We start from the raw sequence: 7978 nt of genomic DNA, 5'->3' as shown, positions 1-7978 counted from the left end.
CTATGCGGACATTACTAAAATGCTCAACAAGTAAGTTCAATCGATCATTATCGCACCATATCGGCAACTTTTTGTTCATTTCCTGATATCTCAAGTAATAATAATTATTTTCTTTGTCTTGCAGGATTTGGAAACAGTTCACCGCAGAAGCTCCAGGACTGCCGAAGGAGATGCGATATACGTACCCGAAAGTAAGTACTACTGGCTAGCTAGTTGCACGCATCTCCCGTTGATTCTATAGCTATACTTTCATCAATGCCATTTTAAAATGCTTCATTATCAGTTTGATTGACCTCTATTTCTCGTAAAGTGCTTGTGGCAGGAACAAAGGAATAATTACTGTGGATACTACGTGTGCAAGTTCATCTACAACGCAACTTTGAAAAATAAGCGGGGCTACTCTAAAAGATAATATGAAGTGTGTAAGCAATAATATTCACAATTTTATTTTATTACACCATTATTTCTGTTGAGTTTCATTCATATATATGTATTAATTAACCCCTTCTTCAAATTAGACATGGCAGATGGGGAATGAACTCCTAGAACAAGATCGCATGAAAGCAATTCAAGAGAAATTGGCGGGATTCTTTCTTGACCACGTCATCAATAAAGCCGAAGAATACCATGTGGAAGTTGATTTCAATTGCTAGGGGATTGTAAGAGATCTTACATATTGTATTTGTATGTAGCCAGTAGCGTGGGATAGATAATATGAAAACTTGTTGTTCGACCAATCCCTCGGAGAAGGAGAGGTCGATCGATCACTTCTCTTGGTATGCATGACGAACTTCTGTACTTAATGGTTCCCTTCATCTTCTTACTAGCTAGCGTGTCGAGGGCCTCTCTATGTATAGTACGTAGCGTCGACCAAGCACGGACATAAAAGAGGACACTTCTCTCTATTAATTAGCTAGCTAACACAATATATGAAACACCTAAATTAACCCCCCCCCCCCCCAAAAAAAACCCCCACACCCCCCCCCCCTCAAACAAAACAAAAAACCCAGCCACTGAAATGCTGACGCGTGGATGTCTTTTGGTCCCGGTTGGTGCCACCAACCGGGACCAAAGGCCCTCCTGCCTGGGCTCGGCGCACCGGCCACGTGGAGGCCCATCTGTCCCGGTTCGTGTTAGAACCGGGACTAAAGGTCTAAGGCATTAATAACGACCCTTTAGTCCGGGTTTAAGAACCGAGACAAAAGGCCCTCACCAATCGGAACTAATAGGGGGTTTTCTACTAGAGCAATCTCATGCGCTAGCTTGTTATGATTCCTCTTGACAATGCTTATTTGCACGCTGGTAAAATGCTTCATCTGTTCCTTGATGTCTGTCATTACGCCAAACCAGGGAGTTCTCTCCCAATAGTCGCACAGTCTGTCTCTACTATTAGGTGTGCATTGAAATATTTACTCATTTCTGATAGGCCCAACAGAATGGCCGAGGCTTCTGCTTCCTCCACCGATCCACACTATGTAACTGGCCGCCCACAGATAGGAAGGTGCGTCAGATGCCAGTATTGACAGTAGACAAATTCAGAAGGCAAAGCCTAGTTGCCAGTTGCCACAAGGCTTCCCAAAGACACATTCTGAGCCTAGGCAAGGTTTCCAAAGACATTTATGAAAAGATAGCCTCAACAGGTCAGAGAATTTGAATGATGCCCCCAGTAGGTGAACAGATCAGCATGCACTAGGCAATTTCTCAGTACATTGCTAAAGAAAAGCGTGCATGCAGACTGCTGTACACACATAATTTCCCTAAACTACGAGTTCCACTCGAACGAACCAAGTATTTCCTCGCTACCAATCTCTACCCCTAATATTAAAGAACGGATCGTTTCTTCGCTTTTTTTGTCCATCAAGTGCGCTTCGTGCGTCGTTTCCTTTTTCGTACGTCATCGTTTGCGTTGCCCACCTCGGGTGTTAGAATGTACATATTTTGTTGTAATTAGTCTGGCACGTCGAGTCGTATTATTGTGGATCTCAACCATCGCCCTGGCCTGCGTGCCTACTTTCTTGGGCTCTATATGTAATCACGGTTGTACTGTAATCTATCATTAAGGACAATCATTCTATTGTCTAACTTGGTATCAGTGTCCCCAGGTCTCTCCCATGGCCGAAGACTCCTCCTCCTCCGCAGCCACCATGCCCGCTTCCTCGCCGGCCTCCCTCTCCTCGACAGCCTCCTCCGGCTCGTCCTCGGCCACCGCCGCCGGCACATCCACGCCGCCGTTTATCTTCGGCACAGCCCCGTCCCACCTCACCGGCACATCTCCTAACCCTAATTCTCAGTTTGCTCCTCTCTTCTCCTCCACCAACCCACAGCCGCCGCCACCAGCTCCACCCGCTCTCCACCCCATCCTCAATGTGGATCTCACTAGCCACATCAAATTCCTCCTGAATCCAGCTGAAAACAACTATCACAAGTGGAAATCTTTCTTCATGATGGTCCGCCGCCGCTACGGCGTCACCTACCTCATCCAGCATCCACCACCACCCAACGCCAATAGCCACTACCATGAGCTTGACACCCATGTCATCCTCGCCATGTATGCCACCCTTACCGATCAGATCATCGACCATGTGATCGGCGCCACCACCACCTATGCCCTCTGGACTCGGATCCAGGAGTACTTCCTTGCCAATCGTGCGGCCCGATACATGATCCTCAATCGGCAGTACCGCAACCTCAAGCAGGGTGACCTTTCCATCGACGAGTACGCGTGCCGTATGAAGCTCATCACCGCCGGCCTCGCGGACATTGATCAAGCCGTGACCGAGGTCGACCTCACCTCGCAGTTTCTCCACGGCCTCGACGGGCGCTTCGACACCATCCGTGTGGTTCTGGGGGACACCGTTCCCTTGCCACCCTTCGAGACGGTCTTCTCGCGCGTCAAAATTGCCGAGGAGAACCAGGCTCAGCGCGCCTCCAACGCCAGCGCCACTGTACTCGCCGTCCACGGGAACATAAGGGTTACAGGTGCTACGACCCACTTTCCCGGCACGTCATAGTGTCTCGCCACGTTATTTTTGACGAGAACACGTTCCCGTACGAGCCTCCCACACAGTTGCCTACCGCTACACCGCTCGCAGAAGATCCGGTCCCCGCGATCCAGCTGCAGCGATCCGTCCCAGATCCCACCGCCCCGACAACCTCAGATGGGCCCCACCCAATCTCCCCCCACGCGCAGCCCTGCACCCACCCCATGCAACCAATCACCGCGCCAGCCCCCCCTCCCCCGCACCCACCGCGCCACAGTCCTCGGGCGGCCCCATCTCCCACGCGCCCCCGGATCGACCTCATCGCACGGGCCCCCCAGTCAGCCCCGCTCCCCTCGGGATCCCGCACCTGACGCGCCTGCCTCCCCACCTAGCGGCACACCTGCCTTGGATCTCATGCCCAGCTCCTCCTCCACTGAATCCTCCTCGGATCGTGCGCCTGACTCCCACCTGCCGCTCGCCAGCCCCACCAAATCTACCTCTGAATCCGATCCAGCCTATACCACGCCTCCACGTCGTCCCAAGCACGCCATACCGATTGCACCACCGCAAAACTCCCACAACATGCGCACTAGAGCCAAATCAGGATTTTGCCAACCAAAGTGCCTCTTTCTAGCCACCACCTCTACTTCCGCCATATCCCCCATACCACCCACTTACCGTTCTGCCCTCAAAGATCCAAATTGGTTGCAAGCAATGCGTGATGAATTTAATGCTTTGATGATGAATTCGACTTGGTCTTTGGTTCCAAAGCCTGCAGGTGTCAACGTGTTGACTGGCAAATGGATTTTTTGTCACAAGTTCAATCCTGACGGATCCTTGGCATGCTACAAAGCGAGGTTGGTTGTCCGGGGGTTCACACAAAAGGAAGGTGTGGATTATGGGGAAACCTTCAGCCCCGTGGTCAAGCCCGCCACCATCTGCATTGTGTTGAGCATTGCCACGTCAAGTGCATGGCCCATTCATCAGCTTGACGTCAAAAATGCCTTCCTTCATGGCGATCTCAAGGAAACGGTCTATTGTGCTCAACTATACGGCTTCATCGACTCGTCGCGCCCGGATCATGTGTGTCTCCTTCGCAAGTCTCTCTATGGCTTAAAGCAGGCTCCCCGTACGTGGTTTCATCGCTTCCAGGCATTTCTCTTTACACTGGGCTTTTGTGCTTCCAAGAGCGACTCCTCTCTTTTCATACTCAACCACGGCACGTCTCTTGCATATCTCTTAGTATATGTGGGCAACATCATTCTCACCGTCAGTACGCCCCACACTCTCCACCACGTCATCAACTCTCTCAAACGGGAGTTTTCCATGACTGACATGGGTGAGCTTCATCACTTTCTCGGGATTAATGTCAACCCGAATGCATCCGGTCTCTTCCTTAGCCAACAGCAATACACCCTAGAGATACTTGACCGCGCCAACATGCTCCATTGCAAGCCCGTTTCCACCCCCGTAGATACCACCGCCAAGCTCTCATCGAGCTCCGGTGAGCCACTATCCAACCCCACCACTTACCATAGCATAGCCGGCGCATTGCAGTATCTTACTCTCACTAGACCATATATTTCCTATGCCGTCCAATAGATATGTCATGAGCCTCGTGCGTCACACATGCAACTCGTCAAACGAGTCCTTCGCTACTTGCGTGGCACATCCCACTTTGGTCTTCAGTTATACAAAGCCTCCTCGCTAGATCTTGTTGCCTACACGGATGCTGATTGGGCAGGCTGTCCCGACACACGGTGTTCCACTTCCGGGTTCTGTGTTTACCTTGGGCAGAACATGGTCTTTTGGTCTTCCAAACGGCAGCCCATAGTGTCTCATTCTAGCGCCGAAGCTGAATATCGCGGGGTCGCTAACTGCGTTGCTGAATCCTGCTGGATCCGTCAACTTCTCTATGAGCTTCGCCGTCCTCCCTCCCGTGCCACAATTGTCTATTGCGACAATGTCAGTGCATCATATCTGTCAACCAATCCAGTACAACATCAGCGCACCAAACATGTTGAGATCGACCTTCACTTTGTTCGGGATCGCGTTGCTCTTGGTGAAGCCCGGGTTCTTCACGTTCCATCGAGCTCGCAGTTTGCGGATATCTTCACCAAGGGACTACCCTCGCCGATCTACACGGAGTTTAGGTCCAGCTTGAACGTCCTACCAAACAGCGTACCAGCTGAGGGGGGTGCACTAGTAGAAAACCAGCCATTAGTCCCGGTTCATTCGGGCCTTTAGTCCCGGTTCATGAACCGGGACTAATGGGTCGTTACTAATACCTCCACCCATTAGTCCCGGTTCAAACCAGAACTGGGACCAATGTGCCTCCACGTGGCCCTGTGCGCCCACCCCAGTCAGGGGGCCTTTTGTCCCGGTTGGTGGCTCCAACCGGGACCAAAAGTCATTTTTTTTTAAAAAAAAGTGGCTGCTTTAGGGGTTATTTTTAGGTTGTTATTACAGCTAGCTAATAGAGAGAAGTGTCCTCTCTTATATCTTCGTCCTTGGTTTATCAACGCTGCTGCTATGTTCATTGCACCCGCAGATATAAAATGCTCATGCATACTTGCATCATACATCATCATATATATATAATAACAAGTCCTACTAATCATGCATCATCATATACAACTTCTACTCATTATTAATAATAAGTCATACGATCATCATCCTCATAGTCATTGAACCCAACCCTACATAATTGTTCTTAGCACATGATCATCAGTATTAGGTAGGACCTAAACACCCTTAAGGTAAAATAGCATAAAACAATATAGACCCTGACTCTCCATTATGAAGAATGGCGATCATCCTGTCTCCAATTTTTGCCCTTTGCTGAATGTTGCTTCCAAGAAGCTCCTTACGATTGTCCATACATTTTTTCCATTCTTTGATTATCATGTCTCCACTTCTTTTAGAAACCCGGTATGGACAGTTGAGATTCATAGGACGACCTGGGTGTATGTTCAAAACATGAAGGCTACCCCGTGTATACATCAGATGAGGCACACAATCATTTGGGATTATCTGTTGAAAAACATAGTAATAACTTCGTAGTTAGCAATGATATGATGTACTAGTTTTAGAAGTGTGCAAAAGGATGCACGAATGTTGTAATAGTAAAAAATCATACCAGGGTATCTCCATGGTAGTTACAGTAGTTCAACACGTGCACTAGTGGCACGTATTGACCATAATGTTGAGGAGTTCGATTGTAGACATTGTAATTCTCAAGATCAGTACAAAATCCGAACAGATGATTTTTCTCCTGATAAGTTAGTTCGGAGCCTTCGGTGTAGTAGGTTCTGTCTACCATCTTCCACACATCTTTGAAGAATGAAAATAAGCTGTCAATGGAGAATAAATTGTCAACTATTTTCAAATAAACAATATAAATTACTTAATAACTATGTTAAGCTCACATGGGGGAAGAATTGGAGGTGTATCCACAAGGACAAAAATCGTAGGTCTCTCTTGCTCGATTGTAGGATCACCAAGATCCATGGTAACAAGCATACCCTCATCAAAACCATACATCTTGCAAAATGCTTCCCAATTTTTGCAACCAAAATGGGTTACACTCTGAGCATTGTACAGCTTTACTTGAAAATCCACACCATGATGGGTACTTAGGATAATTTTTTTGGTTTCGAAACTTTCATGGTCTTCAAAACCCATCCTCTCCAAGACATAGCGTCTTGCAAAGCATGGGATAAACTAGTCGAATTGGAAAAAATGAAAAATATTGTCATGATTAAAATAGTTGAAGTCATGAGTAATTAGGAAAAAAACTATTATCATCGGTTGCGTACCGTATGAACATCGAAGGTCTCCTCGAGCTTAATGCTGAAGCGCCGATCTTCGTCCAGCACAATGAACCTGTCGCAGATACCTCGGTCGTCGTGGCACCAGTCGCACTCCCCCGGGCGGTTTTCGTCGTCCGATGAGTACGACATTTCCGGCCTATACGTTCATAATTCAAATATTAAACTAGATCATTATTATTAATCACGGGTTGACTATCGATGATCGATGTACGTAGCTCCTCCTTTCATTCCCGAATGCATTATTAATTATATCAAATTATCTAGCACACGGGAATGAAGGAGAAATTATCCAATATGAGCATTCAATAAGCAAAACCAAATCATAAAATAAGCAAAACCAAATCATAAAATAAAGTATAGTATTCAAATTAGCATGCATTCAATAATTATAAGCAAAAGTACATCATCTCTTGGTGTCCATACATCGTCGAATATTATCACTAATACAACTAGAACCGTAGCTCCTGATGGGTATCGACGCGGGCGGTGGACACCCAAAGATAAGGAACCATCACAGGATCATAGCTCCAGTGAGATCCCTGAAGAACCTGCCAGGTATTGTCGAACCTCCCCTCCAATGCAACCATGTAGCGACGGACGTGCTCGTCCTCCTCGCTGACACGGTGACGTACCACCTCCGCGGTGTCCGGATGCCTCACCACCGTCACTGGCCCACGCGACTGCCACCAAACAAGGATCGGGTCAACAACGGGCTGCCTCCTTACCAACCTACGTCCCCCGGAAGGTAGCACCTCCCAATACCAACCCGGCGGAGCCCAGTCCCGAACATGGCCCTGATCAAGCAGGCCTCCACCGCCGAGTCGACGATGACGAGGATGCGGGATAAGCATCGCCGACGTCGACGCGGGAACTACTTCTATATATAGTTAAATAAAAGTAGTTTTATTAATTAAATCAACTATGTAGTTCAACTATTAAAATTCTTTGAACAAAATTAATTACACAATCTAAATATCACCAAAAAAAATCTATTAACAATAATATCAACTAGCTAGTTCAACTATATATAAACTACTTCTTATTTTTTTTCCTTTTCCTAAATACTATGAACAAAAAAATCATTAAAATTCTATGAACAAAATTAATTACACAATCTAAATATAACCAAAACAAATCTATTAACAATAATATCACCAAACATGC

This window comes from Triticum aestivum, chromosome 5B, assembly GCF_018294505.1.
Source record: "Triticum aestivum cultivar Chinese Spring chromosome 5B, IWGSC CS RefSeq v2.1, whole genome shotgun sequence".
In the NCBI taxonomy this organism is placed as follows: Eukaryota; Viridiplantae; Streptophyta; class Magnoliopsida; order Poales; family Poaceae; genus Triticum; species Triticum aestivum.
Note: the sequence above shows the minus strand (reverse complement) of the source record.